This window comes from Ursus maritimus, unplaced genomic scaffold (genome assembly GCF_017311325.1).
Source record: "Ursus maritimus isolate PB19 unplaced genomic scaffold, ASM1731132v1 scaffold_13, whole genome shotgun sequence".
Classification (NCBI taxonomy): Eukaryota; Metazoa; Chordata; class Mammalia; order Carnivora; family Ursidae; genus Ursus; species Ursus maritimus.
In genome coordinates this window covers 58,405,047-58,428,602 of record NW_024423675.1, presented here as the reverse complement: position 1 = coordinate 58,428,602, position 23,556 = coordinate 58,405,047, and the positions used below count along the sequence as shown (strand labels likewise).

Sequence of the window (23,556 nt, the reverse complement as noted above, 5' to 3'; positions counted from 1 at the left end):
AAAATGTGGGGACGGGAACAGAAATCTAATTATCTTTGCTTTTCCATTATTGAACTCAACTCAGTACACCAGCATCCCACAGCACCTGGGGCCCTTGGGGTACACAGGACCTAAAAGCTGTCCTCTGGCTCTCAGTCTAAAGCTGGCTTTTTTTTTTTTTCTTTTCAATTCATTGCTCCACTAGATAGGGGCTTCTCAAGGGGCCCCAATTCCCTGGGGCTGACCCCCAGGAACACCACTTTGGGATCTCCAAATATTTTCTGGGTTATTTTATCCCCATCTCCAGGGACAGGGGCACAGCCTCACACAGCAACCAGCTAAACTCTCTGATCCTTTCTGTACCCCAGCTCCCTTGGCCCTGTGCCCCAGCCCAGGACAGGTGTTTATCTCCAGTCTCAGAGTAAGTTTGTGCATGGGGTCAGGGGGTCATTGTCCTTAGGATATCACACATGCTTCTCTGTTGTACAGTTTTCCTTTGAAATGCCCAAAATGAACAATCTGGTTCTTAACTTCATGCTTCTAGAGATAGAAGAAGAGCTTATATTAGACCAACCCTTCTGATCCGAAAAACTAGCAGTAAATCTGGATAAACCATCAGGCACACAAACTCATGTCTAGAGTCATTAAAGAGCTGCCCAGACAGCATGGTCTAGGACCAAAATCTCTGAGAAAAGGGAATTCTGGAGAGAGGAGCCCAATATTCAGTGTCCTTTTCTCCTAGAGATGTTTTCCCATCACTAAGCTACCAAGACAGCCAGAGAGAAGGTATCTGCAAGAATTGGGCCCCATAAAAGTCTGGCATCCAGACTATGCAAAGAATTTAGACAAATCAATTAACTAAAAAAAACAAAAACAAAACAAAAAAAAAACAGTCATTGCAATTAAAAATGGGCAAAAGGTTGGAACAGTTACTATACAAAAAAGAAAAAAAAAGATAACCAAATAGCTCATAAACATGCAAAAAGATATTCTACCTCAGTCATCAGGGAACCAAAAACTAAGACAACAAAGAGACCCTACAGCATACCCTCCAAATAGCTAAAAATAAAAAGACGATCATCTCAAGTGTGAGCGAAGCTGTGTATAAGTCTCATAATTGCTGGTGTGAGTATAAATTCATATAATCACTTTGGAAAAACTTTATGACGGTGACTCCAAAAATTGAATCAATGCAGAATCTATAATCTTGAAATTCTAATCCCATGTGTATACCCAACAGAAATGCACTTAAACGTGCTCAGTGTAGGTATAAGAGCGTTTACAGCAACATTACTTGTATGTGATAGTCCAAACAAGACACAATCCAAGTGTCCCTCAACAACAGAATAGATGGGAGTGTGATATATTCATATGATGGAACACCGTACAGCAGAGTAAAGAAATCAACTCTGGCATGAATCTTACAAACATAATGTTGAGAGAAAGGAGCCAGACATAAATTAATTGGTACTAGGTAGTTCCCTTTCTAGAAAGTTAGAAACAGGTGAAACTACTCTCTGGTGTAGGCGTCGGGATAGCGGTCACCTCTGCTGACCGTGAAGGGACCAGGGAAGGGAGGTGTGCTGGTAGTGTTCTATTTGTTGAACTGGACTGTAGTTACAGATATGTTCATTGGCGTAAATCCACAAAGCTGTATCTTAGAATCAGTGCCTTTTTCTGTACTGATGTAATTTTAATTAAAATGTTAGTAAGACAAGCATTCATCACGCAGACTCTTGACATCGCACATCAGAGCTATAGCTTTTCATGCACTTGGTCTTTGTGCAAAATAGGATATAAGCATCATTAGGACTGGCATGGCTTTTTGGATCTCATCATTAGACCTGATCGCATTTGCCTGTTGGCGAGGCCTACTCGTGTTCCTCACCTTCAAACTGAAGTTCTTGAGATGAACCAGCACCCCACCTTCATGAGCTCACCTCCAGAGTTTGCTTGTTTTAATTTGCTATGAATCTTCTTGAAGTCCCGCTACAGTCCTTCAACCCAAAGACTCCTTCTGCCCCGAAAAGCAAACTCGCTCTCCGTGTTCCTGCCTCCAGCACGGAGAGCACAAAGACAGCAAGCTCCTCTTCAGGGGTATCCTTGAGATCAAGGACCACCACTCCCAGGCCTGGCCTCTCTAGCCCCCTTGATTTTCCCTTATCTTCCTTTGTGCCACAGCTTTGAGCAAAAGCTCAAAAGTATTTTCTGAGCCACTGCTCAGAAGTATTTGCTTTTTCCCATCCTGGCCTCCTGAGGGGTGACATTGGGGGAAGGAAGTATAGGAACACCCTGGGCTTAGTTTAATCATTTTGATACCAGAACCTGCCACATTCACGTGACTCAAGGTTTTGTGATGCAAATGTGTCTGCAGGTCCCAGGTGGTGAAGTGGCAGAGTGGGGTGAGGCCATGGCGAAGCTGCCATCCAGAAGCAGACGGGGCACCTGGAGAAGGGCCTCAGGCTTCAGCAGCACGGGCAGAGCTGGGAGCAGACCCTCAGAGCACCTTCCTGATGAGGAAAGAGCCAGGGTCAAATCTTGGTCCTACTCAAGAGTACCGTTACTAATGACTGAGGGTACTCATCGGTTGTTACGGCGTGCCAGGCATCAGGCTCTCTTAGTTCATCTTCAAATCAACCCAAAGGGGTAGAAATGGTTTATTTTGCAGATGAGACAACTAAAGCCAAGACAGAAGAAATAGCTTGTCCAAGTTTTCGTGGCTAGTAGAAGTAGTAAAGCCAGGGTTCAAATCCAAGGTTCCTGTCCTCCAAACCAAGGGCTAAGGAAAACATGAACATATGGGACTAGTAAGTAGTGAAAGCTGCCCAAGATGTGATAAGACGTGCACACAGTCACTATCTACCAGACAGACCGAGAAGCGCCACGGGAAGAGAACGGGCAAGCGTCGTGATCATTTTTGGCTGCAGGGGACTCCATCAGTAGTGCTGAGGTGAGCGGGGACATTTACTCTCCATGTTACAATATTATGAAAATCTGACTTTTCAGATTGGAGGCCTTTTCTATAATGACACAGTGGGGCTGAGCTGAGCAGACACTTTTAGAATTCCTCCTTGCAGCGGAAAGATTCTGGATTTAAATATCAGTGGAATATAATTGAAAAGCTAGAGCTATCCCGAGGATGCCCAGCCACACCCCTGTCAGGTCCCTCCCAGCACCACGGGTAAGACCCTGAAAAGACCGTGGGGGCCTCAGTACTGTGTGCACTCTCCAAATGCCTTTCCGGCCATGGAATGTTCGTGAATTTTTATTGCAGGATAGACAACCACTTATCTCTTTGAAAGAAAAGCAAAATGGGAAACACTGCTTTCATAAATGATTGCAGGGTATATTATCATCTATAGAAAATAGTAATTTTCTTTTTAAACAAAGAAATGACTTCATTGTCATTGCCATATGTTTACTATAATAGACCATTTGTGGAAGTTGCTACAAGTTGCCCCCCAAAACTTCAAGATTTACATTCAGCCATTTATATTTCTATTTAGGCACTGTGGTTTTCCCCAGCATGGCTCTTGTCTGGGGCTTCAAATTTTAGAGGAAAGCCTACAGATTGAGGGCCAGCCTAAAGTACCAAAATTTGGTAATGGGGTAGACACGAGGAAGACTCCTATTCAAGCAATATTTACAACTTATTTTGGCAGAGCACTTTTTTCTTAGAAGTCTTCTAAGTTTCCAGTTCTTTTATTGAGGCTTTATTTGAAAGTCTGGCCTATGGATTCCCAACTTGTGAGCTGAAACATTCCTCTATGGTAACGTTTTCACAAAAATAGTGTGATAGCGAGAAGCAGAACCCATTGCATCCCCCATTTGCTCAAACGGTGCACCTTTATTTATTTATTCCTTATTCATCAGCTAAGGATGTACTCTGTGCCAGGCACAGCACAAGGCTCTGAAAATAAAAAGACATGGTTCACACTTTAGAGGAAGTTCCAGAGCACAGTGAGTGCTTATCCCTAGAATGCTTATCCCACTCTAGGACATTTTGGGGGCCAAGGAAGTGGGGGCAGCTACACCTAATACCTAGCATGCTGTCCTACAAGAGGGAAGCAAAGAAGCCCAGCCTGGGGGATTGGGAGTCACCTGTCCATCATCAGCCTGGTGGCTTTCAGACAGTTATGGCTTTAGCTTGATGCCCACGTGTCACATCTGTATCTGAAGGCCTGTTTGAGTTGCCACGAGAAAGGACATGGGGATACTCTGTAAAATATGGAAGTCTTACATCAGAGCCTGAATCAAAGGGAAAAACACAAAATCATGTGCATTTCAAAGCTTAATTCTGCAACACAGTCTCCAAGGTAATATGATCTTCTTGTGTTCTTCCTGCAGTTTTGTTTCCTGATTACTCCCAAAAATATATAGACATTTTTTTTTTAGATTTATTTATGTATTTGAGGGAGAGAGCGTGCACAAGTGGGGGGTGGGGAGAGGGAGAATCTTAAGCCGACTCCCCACTGAGCATGGAGCTTGATGAGGGGTTCGATCTCAGGACCCTGAGATCATGACCTGAGCTGAAATCAAGAGTCGGACATTGAACCAACTGAGCCACCCAGGTGCCCCTAGACGTTATTAAAATGAAAGGGACCAATGTGACTATTGATTCAGTGGCCGTGAAAAATGGTGACAAAAACATTAGACATAAGGAGTAGAAAATATTCCAGATAATAAGAGGATAAGCAAACAGCCCGCATCACTTCTCTGCTCATGTCCTTGCTGAGGAAATGCGGGAGCATTGGATATGGTAGCATAAAAGTGACAGTCTAAATAAATACACGGGCTCTAATCCTGCTTCCATTAGTTTCTAGCTGTTTGACTTCAGATAAATCCCTTCATTTTCCTCTGGCTTCCTCAGTTTCCCCATGTGTCTAGTGGGGACAGTCCTACCTCACTGGGTTGTTATGAAGAGTTACAGGTGTGATGTTTGGTGCGTGGCCCCGCCAGGGACAGGTTTATCTGTATATTTTAATACATTAACATCATTTGTATTTAAATATCAAATTTTCCAAAATTATAATTGGTGTTATATGTAATTTATTATATATATGGAATTTTGAGAATTCTCAAGGTTTTGAAGGAGGTGATTTTTCAATATAAAAATTTAAAAAGCTGGGCGCCTGGGTGGCTCAGTGGGTTAAGCCTCAGACTCTATTTTGGCTCAGGTCATGATCTCAGCGTTGTGAGATCGAGCCCCCAGACGGCTCAGTGCTAGGCATGGATACTGTTTAAGATTCTCTCTTGGCCCCTCCCACCTGGCTTGCTCTCTCTCTCTCTCTCTCTCTCCCTCCACCTCTCTCTCTCTAGAAAAAAAAAATTAAAAAATAAAACAAGCTGAGCGGTACTCACTTTTAAAAACCACACTGCACGGCGCTGCGTGTTGGACTTGCTGCGTTTCTCCGCGGAAATGAGAAGCGTTCGTAAAAAGCCAACACCGCCCCACCTCCCACACAGCACATATGTTTTTCTACTTTCTCCAGCAGTATGAGTCTCTAGTTTTAGTCTTTGGAAAAAGCTTCCCCAATTATATGAAATTAGTCATTTACCGTGTAGTAGAAGGGACCAGAAAAGAGCATTCAGGATTTCCATTTCACAAGAAATGTCTGGAAAGGTCTGGTCTCAGAAGCAGGAACTGTGTGTCACAGCAAGCGCACCCGGAGCGCCCCGAGCGGACTCAGAGCCGCCCGCACCGTGTTTCCAGCCCAGGGCTGCCCACCGCCAGCTCTGATACCCGCAGGGCCATTTCTTCCTCACCCACATGACACTTTGCCTGATGAAGAAAGTATGAGTTCCCATTTCTGCCAACCTTCTGGAGAAAATGCTTCTGGCTGCCCCCGGACAGGACCCTTTCCTCCCTCTCATGGTCACATGGGAGGGTCAGCTCGCCATTGAACTTGGACTGCGGAACTTTGGGTATTACTTGACACACGCAATGAAAGAAAAACAATTTTTTGAGTTGTTTTAACTTAGTAATCGTGACAGAGGAGGTTCCCTGTGATAGGGAAATGTCCGTGGAAGTGCAGAGGAATCTTTCTAAACTAAGGCAGAGGAATGGCACAGAATGTTTGTCTCACATCTGAGGATAGGGAGGGAGCCTTCTAGTGCTCACTCATGGGCTCTCCATACAAAACAAGGGCAGAGTCTGTCCATGTCTTTCTGTGGGGGGAAGAGTTTGCCTAATTTTTATGGTGACTCACATGTAAGCCTGAATTAAAAATCTGCTCAAGTTGTGTGAAATGAACAAGAGCTGAGTAAAACAGCTTCATGGTAGAGTTCTCTCCTGAATATAAAATTGATCAGGAAGATAAATCCAAATACTTTCTTTCCCCACTTGAATCCAAGATACATGCAGAAACTCACAAGTCTAGGCAACCCCTTAGTTTAAAACATTTAAGTCATATCAACTGAGCAAGAAAAAATTTTGAAACACACTAATCCTTTCATGAATTTTGTCATTAAAAACATTCTCAATATAATCAAGGGAAAATTAGTTTGAAAAAAAATGTTTTTCTGAGAGAGTGCGCAAGAGCGCACTTGTGAGGGTAGGGGAGGAGCAAAGGGAGAGAATTTTAGGCAGGCTCCACACCCATCCCCCATCCCTATGTGGAGCTTGATCTCAGGGCCATGAGATCATGACCTGAGCCAAAATCCAGAGCCAGGTGTTTAACTGACTGAGCCACCCAGGGCCCCAAAATGTTTTTAAAGGATGGTTCTTAGGGGTGCCTGGGTGGCTCAGTTGGTTAAGTGTCCAACTCTTGATTTCAGCTCAGGTCATGATCTCAGGATCATGAGATTGAGCCCCAAGTTGGCTCCACGCTGGGCATGGAGCCTGCTTGAGATTCTCTCTTTCCCTCTCCCCCTGCCCCTCTCCAACTTCTTTTTTTTTTTTTTTTTTGTCTTTATGTTTTAAAAGTATTTTCTACATCACTCTTTCAGGAGGAGGAACCTAGAATTGAAAAGGGTGCCAATGGACTATGGCTAAAATATACCCATTTTAGTAGGGAGAGGACCGTATGAAGTCAAACTATTTGTGCATTTCTACATCCTCAACACATGGCCCTGTCCTGGAATATACTGGACACTCTTAAGTGTCCAATAAATGAATGAATGAATTCATTATTATTGAATTCATGAATGAATCACTTAAAAGGATGAACTCAGTCACTAACACAACAAAGAACGTTGTTCACGAGAAAGAAGATAAGAAAAAATAATTAGAATTAGAGTCTGAAGGCATAATTTACTTAAGACATGCTTCTGCTGTGCTCATCCTGTTTCTTCTTTCTCTCTGCCTTAATCTCCTGGTGGCCAGTGTTTGTGCTGTATGCGGGAAGGTGGTGTGGACAGGAAGGGATATAAGTACTGGCCACCATTGCAGGCGCCTGCTTGGTGTGTTCACGTGAACAACAAAGGTGCCTGAACATCATTAAGCCCAAGCCCTCACCCTGCAGATAAAGAAAGTGAGAAATCAAATGACCTGACGAAGGTCCTTGGCCCAATCAGCTGAACATAAGCAATATCATATCAGTATTTATTGCTTTGGGAGGGCAAGGGCTATGTGATGCCAAAAGAAACTTATCATAGATTGATCTGATATCAGCTCCCCAGCCCAAACTCTGGGTTGGGTTTGTGTAGTTCAACCCAATTGATTGATTGCTTTTGCACTGATTTTAATGAGAAAAGCTCAAAAATAACACACTCTCTCTTTTTTTTTTTTTTTTTAGAGAGAGTGTTTGTGTGCATGCGTGTGCACAAGCAGGGGAGGGGCGGAGAGAGAAAGAGAGAGAATGAGAATTCCAAGCAGGCTCCATGCCTGGCACAGAGCCAGATGCGGGGCTCCCTCTCACAACCCTGAGATCATGACCTGAGCCAAAATCAAGGGGGGGGGACATTTAACCGACTGAGACCCCCCGATGCCCCTCAAAAATAACACTCTAAAATTTTACTCTGAACACAAAGGACCAGGGGAGTCCTTGCTGGAAATGCATATGTCTGATCCCAACTCCTGAGATTCTAATTCTGCAGACCTGCATTGAGGCTAAAAAATGGGAATTTTTACAAACACATGCAGTTGATTTGGCTGTAGAAGCTGTACGCTGGGACACTGCCCCGAAGTGCCTTAGCTCAGCCAACATCTAAAGCAACGCTTGCGGGAAGTTCCACTGACTGATTCACGGAGCTTGTCCAACGAATCATGACGTGTGCGAGTAACGTGGGTACATCAGGCTTTGAAGGCTACTGCTGTATCACCACTGTTAGAGAGACGTATTCAACGGTATGTAATCATATGCTAGTAGCAAGTGCTGTATTCAAAACCATTTATTTTTCTTCACTATTGGATACTTGTCAAAGTGGAGTTCGCTTCCCAAGACCGAGCTAAATGCTGTGCTCTTAACATGATGGAGAGACTGAGAGGCACCACCACGACTTCAGAAGATCCTTGAGGAAAGCAGCCAAGCCGGTCTAGTTCTGCTAAGTGCATCCCTAGCACCCCTATTTGCTATGCACATAGTAGGTACATGAAAAAATATGTTTATAAATTAATCAATACAAAGGAATATGAAATAGTATGAACACTTGGATAACGCCTCTGTATAAGTAAATACCAAATACTTGTAATTATAAAATTGATTCATCCTTTCTTAGAAAAATAATTGATACGTTGGAGAAGGAATGAACTGTAAGTCTGGGAGGCAACGGAAGGAGAGCAATCCAGGGCTGGAGGGGAAATCTGACCTTTCTTCCTGGGATCTGTCTATGTTTCTGATTCCCTAAACTTTCCATTACTCTAAACCACAAGTTTCTGGAAGGCTCAGTGTATTTTAATTAAACCCCAGTGATGAACACAGACTTGCCAAACTTCATGCTGGTTTGTCCCACTGGGCTTCAAAGCAGAGCCTAGAGAAAACAGTGAGGAGGGGATCCCACTTGCCCACTCATTAGGAATTTGCACGACCCTCCCACAAAGCAGAATCACAGAATAATGGGGTTCGGAATTACCCTGAGCGGGTATAATGGTCCTGAACAGTAATCCTTCCCCTGCCTTCCAGGGTCAGCGTTCTGTTCTTTATTTGCCTGTTTTGTGTTCACAAACGAAAGGTCTGTCTGTGTGACTCAGGCTACGAAAATGCTTCACTTGGCAGCCAACGTGGGTATTCCCCACTCGGGCCTCAGCACAAGTCCGGGAGAAATAAGAAGGCCAGCACAGCCACCCTCCCCTGCTGCCATCTGTAATGGTCCCCGTGGCCTGTGCCAACGGCCGCAGTGGAAGGTGGAGGCTGGAAGGGAAAGTGTGACCTGAGCTAAACTCTTCTCAGAGAGGCAGCATTTTAAAAGTGGGTGGGCTTGACTGCGAGACAGTCTCTCTTTTTTTCTTTTCTTTTTTCTTCTTTCCTTTTCTTTTTTCTCTTCTTTTTTCCTTTCTTTCCTTCCTTCTTCCTCCTTCCCACCCTCCCCCCTTCCTTCCTTCCTTCCTTCCTTTCCTCTCTCTCTCCCTTCCTTCCTTTCTTTTCTTCTTTCTTTCTTTCTTTCTTTCTTTCTTTCTTTCTTTCTTTCTTTCTTTCTTTCTTTCTTTCTTTTTCTTTCCTCTCTCCCTTCCTTCCTTCCTCTTACTCTCTCCCTGTTTCTCTCTGTCTTCCTCCCTCCCTCCTTCCCCTCTCTCTCCCACCTTCCCATCCTGCCTTCCTTTCTTCCTTCTTTTCCTTCTTTTTCCTTTCTTTTCTTTTCGCCTTGATCCTTCCTTCTGCCAGCCCTCCTTCTTTCCTTCCTTTCTTTCTCTTTGGGTCTCTTATGAAAATAGAAGGATAAAAAGTCTCAAAGAAATATTCAACTGGCAAAAAAATAAAATAAAATTCAACTGGCAGAGATTTCTGTGAACAAATCTGGCCTTTCCCCAAATCTGTCACTCTCACCAACTCAGCCCTTTGCTGTCAACGTGAGAGACACAGGTGGCTACTAAGAAAAAGTATGGAGAAACAAAGAGAAAATTCATTAACTAACCCTTACAGGATGGCTGCATGTACGCTCTAATCTGCAAAACGTCACCTGATGGGAACTTGCATGCTCCATGCAAGTCACGCACGGGACACCCCAGTACCGGGTAGCATCCTTGGCCGCTGCATAGCACCCAAAGGCGTTGGCAAGATAATCTTGATTCAGGACATTGAACCACATTATACCTGAAATATACTCTGAGAAATGATTTTTGGACTCTGAACACAATTATGACAGTCACCAACTCTGCCAACTTTACCAGGTAAATAAGGAAAAATAGGTAGTTTAAATATTAAATACTTCAGGTTTTGGGACAATCCCTTCTAAAATGGGCCCAGAAACCAATTTCCCGTTTGCACAGCACAAATTCATTTCAAGAGAAGGGGGGGCGGTTTCAGCCACCAGGTCTCCAAGGCCATCCAACCCGGGATTGACAGTCCCCAGGGGATGCACCGGAAACTGGATGGCAGCAGCGCAGCCGGACGGCCATGAAGTTCAAGTCCAGGAGGTAAACTGATATCTTCATGTTGGGCCAGCTCAGCATTTGCTGATGTGTTTTAAAGGGGAATTCAAGAAGATTTGGAGACAGCTCCAGGCTTGCGTTTCAGTGTTTCGAAGTCATTTTGCTCCGGAGTGGCCATCGCCTCAAATCACCCTCCGCATCCAGCGCTGCCATCTGGGAGCAGGTACGCTGAGCTGCGGTGGGTACACGCGAGCGCTCGGCCCAGAAAACTGTCATCTGAATGATTTACACACACGTCTTGAGCCCCGTCAGGCACTAAAGAGATGGATGCCTCGCTAATAAATCTCACATTTGTCAACATTAATTTAAGGCACTCCGAGTTGGCAGTCGAGAGCATACTTTTCAAATAAGCAGCCAACTTTTCTTCTATTAAATCTTTAGGAGAATATATTACCAACTTCTGGGAAATACCATTTACTAGAAGTTGAGCTGGAGTGGGCCGAGGAATTGGTAGCATAAATCTTCAGGCTATGGGTCCACGTGTGACCAGCAAGTCAGATGATGCCGTTGCCTACAAGGCCTCCAAGGTCGTCTCTGCCGAACCACAACCCCTGGGACGGCTCAGGCTGCCCTGGGGATTGTGTCAGTCTGGGAGCAGGACCAAGAAGCACTACAGTGACAGAGGACAGGTTTGGAGTCTGTGCTGAGAGAAGGATATGAAATGAAGAAGGAATTCCTGGACCATGAGCTCTTGGAGCTCAAAATCCAGCTGAAAAACAAGATGGCGCCAGTGAGAGTATGAGCAACACTGCTGAGCAGCAGGTAGGTGACCATGCACCAAAAGATGGGACAGAACTTCAAGGAGGGAGGGAGAACATGTTGGAGGGACAGGCAAGGTGGTACTGAGGCAAGCTAGAGGCCCAGGACCTGCAGGGGAGGAGCAAAGGGCCCAAGTGGGTCATCGGGAAGGACAACGACTTAAAGCAGAGGTCATGGTGGGACACAGAGTGCCCTGAAGGTCAAGCAGGGAATGGGTCTGTCCTCTGGGCACCCCGGAGCACCAGAGTTTTCTGAAAAAGGGAGAAGAAGAAACCAGCATTTTATAAAGATTGATACAGAGGCTGTGCTATACTGGAAGCCTGGCAACGGCAGAGCCATTAGGACATTGTCGTCATCACCTAGGCCCATGGATCCGAGTGACAGGTGTGTACTCCCACGTGTGCTCAAGGTGATCCACCGAGACAGTGGGAAGAAAATATCGGAATTCTTATTTGCATTTACTTTTAAAATTCCCATATTTTTTAGTGTCTATTTTATGTATTTTAAATAGTTTAATAGAACTGCATATGTTACCAACTGACATGTGTCCCTGCCAAATTCATGTGCTACAGCTACGACCTCTAACATGGCTGTATTTGAAGACAGAAGGTGATAAAGCTAAGCAGGCTCATAAGGGTAGAGCCTTATTTTGGCAGGACTGGTGTCCTAATGAAAAGAGAAAGAGACACCAGATCTCTCTCTCCACTCTCCCTCTGCACCCCCAGCTCCCCGTGCACCCCATGCACGCACAGAGAAGAGCCCATGTGAGGACACAGTGAGAAGGTGGCAGTCTACAAGCCAGGAAGAGAGCTCTCACCAGAAACCAACCCTGATGATGCTTTGATCTTAGACTTCTGGCCTCTAGAATTGTGCCCAAAAAAATGTCTGTTCTTTAAGCCACCCCGTCTGACAACACAAGCAGACTAATATAGTATAATATAATATATAACACGTAAACAATCTAAAACTGGAAGAGTGAATTATATCTCAATTAAAAAAAAAACTTTTAAAGGGGGCGCCTGGGTGGCACAGCGGTTAAGCGTCTGCCTTCGGCTCAGGGCGTGATCCCGGCGTTGTCGGATCGAGCCCCACATCAGGCTCCTCCTCTGTGAGCCTGCTTCTTCCTCTCCCACTCCCCCTGCTTGTGTTCCCTCTCTCGCTGACTGTCTCTATCCTGTCGAATAAATAAATAAAATCTTTAAAAAAAAAAAAACTTTTAAAATTCAAGGTCCATATATTAATATATTTTGTTAATGTGCATGATCAAAAGAGTTTGGGGGAAAATGCTCTAGGTGCTGGGGCCTGAGTTGATATGGCAGTGAGTGTTAAGAGCTACTGCAGAGGGAAGATAGAAACTTGGTGAGCCACTGGATATAGGATTTATTTATTTATTTAATATATATAAATGTATTGTATATATTATATATATTATATATATATTTTGTATGTATTTTATATATATTATATATTTTATATATAAATAATATATATTTATTCATATAATATATAAATATATTATATATTTATTATATAAATAATATATATTAATATATATAAATAAATATAATATAAGCTCTTAGTTGTTCAGTCCAGGAGACAGGGAGAGCTATCTGTTTCCCTATTAAGAGGGGATGGCAAGACTTGATCCCACAGGAGGCTCAGAGAAGCCCAAGGACCACAAGGACTGGTGGAATTCCTTGTGGAATGCCCTCAGAATGAGAAAGAGGTGTGAAAGGAAAATGGGAATTTCAGGGCCACAGAGGTCAAATGAAGAGAGACTTTCAAGGAGGAGGATAGTTTGGGCAACAGCAGCAGGGAGGTTAAGTGGAAGGGCCTGAGAAATACCTTTTGGAATTGTAGGAGGTCACGGAAGACTTTTAGAAAGTGAATTCATTGGAGGGGAGAGAGTGGACATCGGACGGTAGGGGTTAAGAAGGGACAAATGGAGAGGAAATTAAGGCAGCAGGTAGCGTTTGGATTTCAACCATGAGAATGTCAGTATCAGAGTCAGAACTGTGTGGGGTGGGAGGTTCTAATGTGTGAGCTTTCTCCTTTATCTTGGACCCCAGAGGAATTCCCCATGACTAGTGAAACAGTGGTAACGAGCTAGGGAGGTGGGACAGGGGGTCAGGGTGGCGAGGCAACAATAAATTGTTCCATCCTGTTCCAGAACCTTCCAGACAGCTCTGGTTTTGTGTGTGCAGGTCTAATTTTGTAAAGCCAGAAGAGATACACAACTCTCAGATCTACACACTGATTAGAAATCTGAAAAATTTTCCCAAACTTCACATCTTCCTTGAAAGTTTAATGTCGGAGGCAGGTCTGACATAAATGGTGGGACTAAGTGGTGGGAAGAGGTTGGAGTTCATTTGGCCATTAGTATCAGGGTCTCATCCACCAGCACCCAAGAGACCATCCATTTCTATATTCTGGCTTTGCCTGGATGGAAAAGTATTGACCACCTATTTCATGAGTGTGCAAATGAATTCAAAGTCACACATGAGAACTAAATGATATTTATAAAATTCTTTGAGATCCACAGAAGAAAGGCGCCATTTAAGTACAGCATAAGTATTATCAGCTAATGACGGAGCATCCTGAACAAATCAGATTCTCCCAGAAAATAAACAATAAACCATGTCCTGGGAATAAATTCAGTAATTCTGGAACGCACATTGAACATTTTAGATGCAAAGCAATCCTAGCTGATAATGCTTCAGTAGCCAGTCTTTCCACCTCTAAAATTATCTTCCCAGTCACATCCTTGGACATTGGTGGACTCACACAGAACATTGACATCTGTCTGGTAGAATCATTGATTTCCAGGGCTGGAGGGGTCTCCTAGTCCAGCCACCCCTTTGCTCATTTAATCCCCTCCGTGATCCCCATTTGCACTTTCTTCCATCTAAAGATAGTTTAGAAGTCCTTTAACCATCCTTTGTATCCTCGCAAGACAAGGCTCCTTTAAGGCATCTGCGGTCCTAAATCTCTCGTCATGTTCATCCCTGCTTATTCACTCTTCTCTTTCTGTATCCTTGCACATCCTTTTAAAATCAAATCCCACTGGCAGGGCCCCAGATTTTCTGCAATAATGGTTTTTGCACACAGTGACTTGCCTGAATTTGACAAATAAAACCTGACGTGACCCTAGGGTCAAATGGCTCATATATATCCTCAGAAAGTGGTTTAGCTGGTCACCGAGTGTTAGGTGATGAGGTCCTCTTTAGATCCTTGAGCTCTGAGGTTAGAGTATCAGTCCCTGCCTGAGGCCATTCCTGAGCTGCTAGTATCAGAGCACAACTGGTTAGAACAAACTAGCGATGGGGCTCAGGGATGGCTCCCTGTCCTGGGCTTAGCTGTCTCTTGCCCAGATGGTCCGGGGAACTTGCCAGTACCTTTGGTTATAAGAGGGAGGGGCAGAGTGTAGAAGGCTCAGAGTAATCACTGGAAAAACAGATCTCAGTAGCATCTACATGAGGGATACGTCGGGCGGGAGCTCTACCAGGGACAGAAGACAGTGACAGAAGGAAAGACAGGAGCCATGAGAAAGAAGGCCTTATGGAAATATGTCTTGGCTTAGGAAAGGGTGAAGGGTGAAGTGCAAAGAGAAAAGAGAGAAACATTCAGAAATTATTCAAGTCGTTCCTCAAGACGGTCTCTTCCCATACTTGGCCTCTCCATGCAGACATCCGGCGTATGTTTGAAGAGAACCTTTCATCAACCCTGAAGTATGCGTGTGCATGCTTGGGGGTGGATGGTTGCAGGCAAGTGTGTCCACGTGTGCTTGTATGTGTGCGGGCATGTGTGCGTGTTTATAAGGTAGGGCTGCCCATAGGGCTGGGTGGGGTGGCACTTGTCTGTTTATTCTCCACTGGCTCAGATGTTCAGGTGAGGGGAAAAGTGCAGGTGGGGCTGGAATGGGGAATGGACTCGAAGCAAAGACAGGGATCTACCCCTACGTGCACCCTCTTGGAATCTCTTTCGAAGAGTTCAAAGAGGTAACAAAAGGCATGTGTGCCCAGCGTGAGTTTGACACACGTGAAAATATACACCCAACTGTTTACCTTCTAGAATTTTACGGTGCAAAAGAGGAGGCTAGTCCTAATAGCATGGCAACAGAGAATGTCAAAATGTTTAAGCTATGGTCTCTCAGCAGGCATGGGAAAATGGTTTATCTTGGATCCATGGGCAGCCATTACTGCAATGAGGAAGTAATAGAAGAAGCCATCCAAAACAAAAGTTTCAAGGTCACAGAGAATTTTTCTTCTCATCCAAACACAACAGAATCTCATAAATGTCAGACCATGAGCACAGGCTGGGAAATTCCACAGAAATGGAATTTTTTTTATGTGAGATCCTCGTACTGGAACTTCAGTTCACAGAGGTTTTCACCTCTTAAAATTAGAGCACTTCACAGAAAGAGTGCAAAATTGACTATCAATCTCACCTTACGTGAAATAAGTCCTTTTTTATGCATTTGACAAAAAAAAAGCTAATCTCCAAGAAGACCATTTTCATTTTAGCCCAGTATTTGACTTTGATATTCATATAAAAATTCGATAGCAATACATTTGAAAAGAACTCACTCAAAAATAGAAATTTTCTATTAAAAAACTGTTGAATAATCTGGTTTACCAAGAATTGTTTGGATCTGTTGCTGACAAAATGGCTCAAGAAATATCGATATGTTCCAAGTCAACAGAAAGGGACTACCCAAGCTACAGCGTAGGATGTGTCTACACTGATGACTCTCTTCCCTGGGTCCTCATAGCACTTACTCTGTTTAGACCATGCACCTATGTTATAATTAGAGTTTTTGTGCCTGGCAACACTCCCTACCTCTCACCTTCCACCTCACTGTGATGGTCTTGGAGGAGAGCGCCTGCTTCCATCCTCCTTCGATTCCTCTGGAACCCAGGTGAGTGCCTCAAAGAAAGCAAGTGTTCCATAAATGCCTGGAGAGGGTGTGGGAAATATGTTAGATGTGGTAGGCTGGGATCAGGTTACATGGCACTTTGGAATCCAGGCAGAAGAAACTGGACCTGACCCATCACTCGCCAGAAGGAGCCGTTTCCGGTTTTTGAGCAGCGGGTGATAGGAAAATCGTACTTCAGTTCTGCAGCGGGGCACCAGAGCGGGAATCTAGCAGAAGCTGTCGCCAGAGGCGACAAGCATAGGGAATAAATGCAAATCGAGAGTGTTCTGAAAGAGGAGAACTTGGTGACAATTTTGAGGGGATGGAGGACAGGAACGTGTCCGTGTTGGCTGCAGTTACGAGATCAGATGGCTGAAAGAGATCGCTCCTAACAGACACTGGGATGCGGATGTGGGGGCTAGAAGGTTGGTTGGTCACATTGAAACTAAAGAGACCCCCAAGATGAAATGGTCAGACAACAATTTTTAACTCAGAAGGAGTCAGGGCTAGAGATTCCAAACAAACTAAGACAGGCTTTAAAGGAATCTAAAATGGGCTTCAGAGACCTCTAAAAGGCCTATATGCTTAGAAGCATCTGGAATCAGAGCAGTGGTGATGCCTCCCTAGCCTGGCCATTCTACTATTTCATGAAATATTATATTTCCATTCAGCTTCCTTCAGCCAAACGTTCTGAAATTTCCAGAAAAGATCCATTACCTACAAATCACTGTTGTAATTTGCATGGCACTAGTCTTCAAGGGAAGACACACAGTTTCATTGAACTTAGTCTTCAGTGAGCACTCATAATAGACAGCACATATATAGCTCTTACCACGTACCTGGGGCTGTCTCTGGTATTTCATGTGCGTTGTTGCAATTGACGCACGCAAACCCTGCAATGTAGGAAATTTTATGACCCCCAATTTGTAGAGGAGGGAAGTAAGACGGGAGGTGGAGTCTAACACAATCAGTAAGTGACAGAACTGGGATTAGAACCTGGGGAGTGAGGCTCCAGGGACTGTGCCCTTGACCACCGTGCTATCCCGCCTCAAGAGTGAGGGAGTCCTTAACTACAAGGGCACCCAGTCCAGCAGGAGGGAGAGAAAAGTAAAAGTGTAATATGGCCATGACGCGGTAAGTGTAGGACGGAGGTGTGTGCAGGGGCTGTGGGCACATGGGGTGGCTACAGCCTGATACAGTGGGTCCCAGAAAGGCTGCCCAGAGGCTCAGTCACATGAGGGAGTCTTGCAAGGTGGGTAGGGGAAGAAGAGGCTGGAGATCACGCCAGATAAAGAAGAGTAAGAGCAAAGACACAGAGGGACCCAGCACATGACGGGTCCAAGGGTGAGGAAGGGATATGAGAGATGAGGCTGAGGAGGGGGCGAGGATAGGGTCACAGAGCCCTTGAAAGCCAGGTTAGGAGGCTGGGTTTAATCTGGAGGGAGACGGAGGCATTCAGGGCCATTCTCAGGGGAGGGACACGGTGGCACAAGCATCCTGTTTCACGGGTTAGGTAGAGCGGGCCATGGAAACCGATCAGAAGGTCAAAGCAAGGGGAGAGATGAGCCCGGGAGAAATGCGCTAAGAGAAGACCACTGCTGACATCAGCTTCTTTTGCTCTCTACACAAGCACCCATGTGCCAGCCCCTGAATTGAATGGAAGCTGGGTACATGTTCATTTTGAAAACAACAAAGGTAAGGGAGTCGTTTTTGACATTTTGGGGGAGGGGGGAGCTTAATTTTCCAATTGAACCACTTATTATCCGATTTTCTTCTCCATCAGAATCTCTGTAGGGGGCAAAGCCTAGACAGGGCACATGAGAAGTTTCTGATAACTGCGCCACAGCAAGCATTTTACTTCCCTAGACATCTGAAAAATTGTGAATTTGATGCCAGGGCCGGTCAGACGTCCCCAGTGACCGCGCTAACTTCAGGACGGCCTGCGCATTCAGAAGCTGGGCGTGCGCGGACCAGCTGGTGGCAGACAGAATTCGTTACTGACCTGCTTACATTGAATCCAGACAGCCGAACATGGAAGACTGCATATTCTGCTAGACTTAGAAGCTCCACGATCCTCTGAGCCATTCTGTCCTAGAAGAAAACAGGTTGGTTCGTTAAACCACCCGCATGTCAATTATCAATTCACACCACATGAAACGAAACGCTCACACTTCACGGGCAAGATGAAGTACAATTCCAACAAATGACTGTGACGCTTCATGCCGAAGCTTGATTTCTGAGCCTTAATTGATACAGCTCACAGATAACCCGCCTCTTTGGCCCTCGGGTCAGTAAAACACCCGTCTAGAGCTTCTACCTGACAGGAGCAAGAAACTGAGAGAGAGAAGGTTCTAGGCACATACTTGATTCAGACTCTGCAACTGAGAAGGGTTTTCATTGGAATGTTATCTCCCCAACGGTCAACACATTCCAGCGAGGGTAAAATGAAGGATTCCAAAGTTCGTGTTTGGAATCACAGAATTTTGAGGATGGGGGAGATTCTCCTTCTCACAGATGAAGAAATGATACCCACAGGGGCTGCGCCACCAGTTACAGCTGGAATCAGAGGTTCACCAACCAGGGCTCTTTCTGCCACAACAGACATAATTTAGGTGTCGAGCCTCTAAAGTGAGGGCTCTCGTGAAGACTTTCGAGTCACAAAACGCGCCATAGTTCATCTTAAATTTAAACTTACTTTAGAATCTTTTAAAATGTGGAAGTAATTTTCATTTTCAAAATTCTAATAAGCTCAAGTCTTTACTTTTCATGGAGAAATGAGCCCCAGGCCAGGGTAGGACAAAGAGGACTCTCCCCTGTGACCTTCCCATATTTTCAGCCTTTTCCTGAAGAGCAATTTGCCCCTGGCTCCATAGCAACTCAGAAAATTCTCAAGTACTTGAGCTGGCTGAGGCTTTAGGCTAATGGAGTTCAAACCCTCATCACACTTAAAAAGACAACAACAACAACAAAAAAAACCTGTAGTGCTATCAGATGGTGAATTAAGGGAGAGCTAGTCCAGAAAACCCTAAAGAAACATATGTTAACTGAGCATCTGTTGGTGCTAAGCCCTGTGTTCTCTCCCCTAAATACATCTCACTCAGTTCTTAAAATTGCTCAGACGGAGCTCTTCCCTCCAACCAACATTTACCTGAGCGTCCGCTACCTGCTAGGCACCAAAGTGTACAAAGTATACAAAGGAGAAATAGACATACTTTGTTTCCTGCCTGCAGTGAGGTCACAGTCTAACAGGGATGGGGCAGAGACAGTCTGCTGCATTCACTAGCCCTGTGTTGTTCAAACAGCCACTTGTGACTTGTTAGATGATCATGAAATTAATTCAGTGGGTCTTGATCAGCATTAAAAATAAATGAGTGAACAAATAAATAGAACAGCACAGCACAGAATAGGAACTATCAGCATGCATGAGGTAAAGGTAAGGAAACTCACAGGGATTTATGTCTGTATATCGGTTTCAATCGTGTATACAATCGTAAGATACATTTCCTTTTGTGGGTCATGGTGGAAAAAAGCAGGAAAGCTCTCCAGTTATAGGACAAAGTGACAAGTGCTCTATTAGAAGTCCACACAAAATGGTGAGGGCAAAGAGGAGTCAGAGAGCACCTGTCTGCGGATCCATTAGCACCTGGCCCCAGAGGGAGCTGGGGACAATCTTGGTTCTCACCAAAGAGAAGTTCTCTTAAGGATGGGATGTCCAAACCTAATAATGCTCAGCGTTAGGACAAGCTCAACAAGGACCGGTATGAAGTTTCAGGGACTAGAGAGGAAAACAAGGTTGGGGGTCCCTTCTCCCGCAATGTTGGAAAGAAGGTGGGCACCTCCAAAGCCAAGCCAGGCTCAAGAAGAGGGAATTAAACCTCAAGAAGATGGAACCCAGATCTAGCCCTGATTGCTAGATGTGTGGGAGCGGCTGGAAGCTCCACCAGCACCAGCTAGCTCTGGAATGAATTCCCAGAGGGCAGGAGAGAGCCTCTGGGGTTTGGAAAGCCAGGAGATGGGAAGTCAGAGGTGGGGCCCTTTACACGATCTTAATCTCGAGATCAGCGCCCCCTTGGGATGGCAGGTTACTGCAGTCTCCCTTATCAGGATAGAGTTATTACTAAATCTCCTTTTCTTTTAATATCGCTACCTCCAGATATTCTAGATACCATGTTCATTATCTGAGGATCGGTGGCAATCAGCCAGATGGCCATGCAGAGATTTCTTCTCCAGTTTCTGAGGGAGGACTCAGGGCAAGAGAAATAAAGACCTTCGTATAGAATAAGATGAGTCACTCATGTTGTAAGACTCTCTGACATGGGAGTTAAGTGACTGCAGCAAGAAGTCCCTCAGGGGGCAGTCAAATGCATTATTTTGGTGACTTGGTTTTTTATCATTTAACAAGCAAAGACATGAGATGATGTCAAGATGAATTATCATGTGTGTTATTTAATCCACATTTCCCTTGTACAGACTTATGATAACAAAGTGGCTTTTTTTTTTCTAGTAATCTCTTCACCCAACGTGGGGCTCAAACTTACAACCCTGAGATCAAGAGTCATACGCTCTACCGACTGAGCCAGCCAGCTGTCCCCAGACTTATGACAAGAACTGGGTACTCCGCAAAATAAACAGCCCGCAAAATATAAAGAAAAATAACAACTCGATGTTTATGTTTCCTCCCCTATCATGTGTGACAGAACCATACAAGCACAGAGTCTTTCATAAGCTCCCCCTCACTACGGGTGAAGGCTAAAGAAAGAATACGAACGTACGTCGAAAGCAGGAGACATAATGAGGGTATGAGTGTTTATTCCAGTAAAAACAAATTAAATAGTTGATGTTAAAATGCTTCATGAACTACGTGGTATTCTGTAAGTATGGACCATTTTTTAGTTATCATCAATGCTAATAAATTATTACCAAGAAAAAAGTTAAAAGCATGAGTGCTGACAAGTAAATAAGATTGTATTTCATGCTTCCCGACTATGTGGTTTTTCACACATCTTTAGTTTTAAACCAAGGACTCAGGTGTCACTAACATTTTCAAGGGTTAACAATAATCAGGCGGAAAGTTTAATAAATAATTGTTCTTCATAAGAGAAGTACAGATTGACTTTGATTAGTAAAAATGACCTGCATCATACAGATACAGAAGCGGAGTGGTTTGTCTGGCCTCACACAGTGACAGAACCAGAACAGAAAGTCAGACCCCCGTGACGCCAGAGTCCTCGCATTTTAACTTCTAACCTTGCTCATGATCTTGGTGGTTGGTTTGCTTTCTCATACGGAGCTATGAGCTGTTTTCTAGTCTTTGTCCAGAATACAGATGATTGCATATAATGATTATATATCATAATCACACACATCACAAAATCAACAGGATAATAGAATGAAAAGCTCTCCCTGAACAGCTGCAAGACAACATCATCTTTTCTACTGCTAAGTCTGGATTCAAAAGATTTTGAGCTCCTTAGCTTTTTAAAATTAGTATTATTATTATTATTTGGTTTTACTATGTTTCAATTAAAATTAGGTGTTATCACCTTGTGTTTAGGGGAAAAAAGTCTCGAAATAATATTTCACACAAGAAAGGTAACTAAAGTGGGTGTGTTGCTGGTAGAATTTAACTTAAATACGTTAAGTTCTACTTAAAGGTTGTTCAACAGATAAGTTATATGGGGATGGAGGAAGTATCTACAGTTTTAAAAAGTAGTAAAAGGTACAGTTAATAGTTTTAAATGAGCGAGATTAAACTTTCTAATGTAGAGACGCACATTTGGGTGGTAAAACGACTAGAAGTTAAACACAAGGAACTGATTACCACAGAAGTTCAGCCAAGGAGTGGTTTCTTGTGGGAGAAGAGGGGGGTCTGTGATTGGGGTGGGGCACACGGAAGGGGCTTGTGGGGCTAGTAGCAAAGTTCTATTCCTTGACTTGGATGATGTCGCCTTACGGTAACTCACAAACCGATGCACTTGATTTGTGGGGCTTTCTGTACTGGCAGGGTTTGGGTTTTTTGGTTTTTTTTTTCTTTTTAGACTAAAAGGATTTACACAAATAAATCATTTGTTTAAAATTGGAAACTAACAATACATTGATCAATTACTTGTTGTTTTCAGGTCTGGTAGGACAAAGAGAAAATGAAAGCACAAGTTCCCTTTTAGCTTTTAAACCAGCTGGGAGCAGCTCAGAATTTCCTCTCCCAGCAGGCATGGTCAAGATACACCCTAGGCAAATTCTACTGAACAACAAACCAAGGCCAGCAGTCTCGTTTACGGCGGAATACCTGGGTCTGGGATCCCAGCCAGCAAGGCAAAGGCCTCTGCTATACCTCCTGGCCTGGCTCCAGCGACGAGAAAAGAGAGCACATTGCAGAGGACACAAGCCATGGTTATGCGATCTCGCTCTCTAGAGTCTAACTTCGCTCCTGTTCCTGTAGCTGAATAAAATGCTTCGCCCTCTTCTGTTTATTTGCACAGGGGGCTGTTTAACATAGGGGCACAAAGGGTGGGGGAAAGCCACAACCATGTGGGCCAGAATGATTTCCAATCACAATAAACATGCCCAAAGAGGGAGGAAGATGGCAAGTGATATATTTCCTTTCTAACATTCTTTAAAATAAATGCAGGGCCCTGGAGGAGGCAGCCTGACATGTTTCCACGAGATGAGTAGGTGCGGAGAAGCACAAAGCTTTGCACGCTACCTGCGCCACGCCCCGGCCCCATTCCAGACCCAGTCTGGCAACTGGCTCCCAAGAGCCTGAGTATCTGGAACCCAACTACGATGCCAAGTCCCCTTCACTGCTTGGAAATTCACAAGGCTCCTGTCTCTTCCATTGGCCCTTGGCAGCTAACATCAGGGGAGATACTCCTCGCTGACACATTCTGCAAAGCCTCCCGCATCTCCCAACACAGGCGCGGACCACGGAGCAATGCTGTGACAGTTTAGACACCCCGGCCACGACAGGCCACAGCTGGGAGCCAGCCAAACCTACATTCTGGTCCGTAATGACCTTTTGAAACTATTTCCCCTGAAACACGTGAGCAAAATCCACACAAATTTTAAGTAACATATAATTGTTGTGAAAGAATATAAGGGATTATATTTCCTTCATCTGCTTCTATGAATTTCTCCCCTGAGTGGCTAAGTCCACGTGTCGTGCTGCATGACTCACTTTGAACGACGTTCAGCAACGCTGAGCACCGTGGCACAGGGCACATTACACACTGTGAAGCCTTAAAACGCAATCACCAACAAGAAGCTGAATTTCCCGTTGCTGTCGGGACGGAGTGTAAGAGCATAAGCTCTCAAGTCCCATAAATGAGAAAAGCTTCTCTCCTTTTCAACATGAAAAGACACCCTCCCCACCCCCCCA

The 23,556-nt window shown here is 44.4% G+C and overlaps 1 protein-coding gene across 6 annotated transcripts in view; it reads right to left on the bottom strand.

Annotated features, from left to right (window-relative positions):
* Positions 1 to 23,556, bottom strand: part of SCAF8 (SR-related CTD associated factor 8) — a 216,711-nt gene that overhangs the window by 13,600 nt on the left and 179,555 nt on the right. For 4 of the 6 annotated variants that reach the window (XR_005834413.1, XR_005834417.1, XR_005834412.1 and 1 more), the window contains exons 22-23: positions 18,184 to 18,272; positions 4,081 to 4,197 (exon numbers count right to left, since the gene is read on the bottom strand). The gene's annotated coding sequence lies outside the window, so the exon portion shown is untranslated. Of the gene's footprint in view, positions 1 to 4,080; positions 4,198 to 17,055; positions 17,075 to 18,183; positions 18,273 to 23,556 lie in introns of those variants that run through there. The other 2 variants (XR_005834415.1, XR_005834414.1) reach the window with 2 other exon arrangements.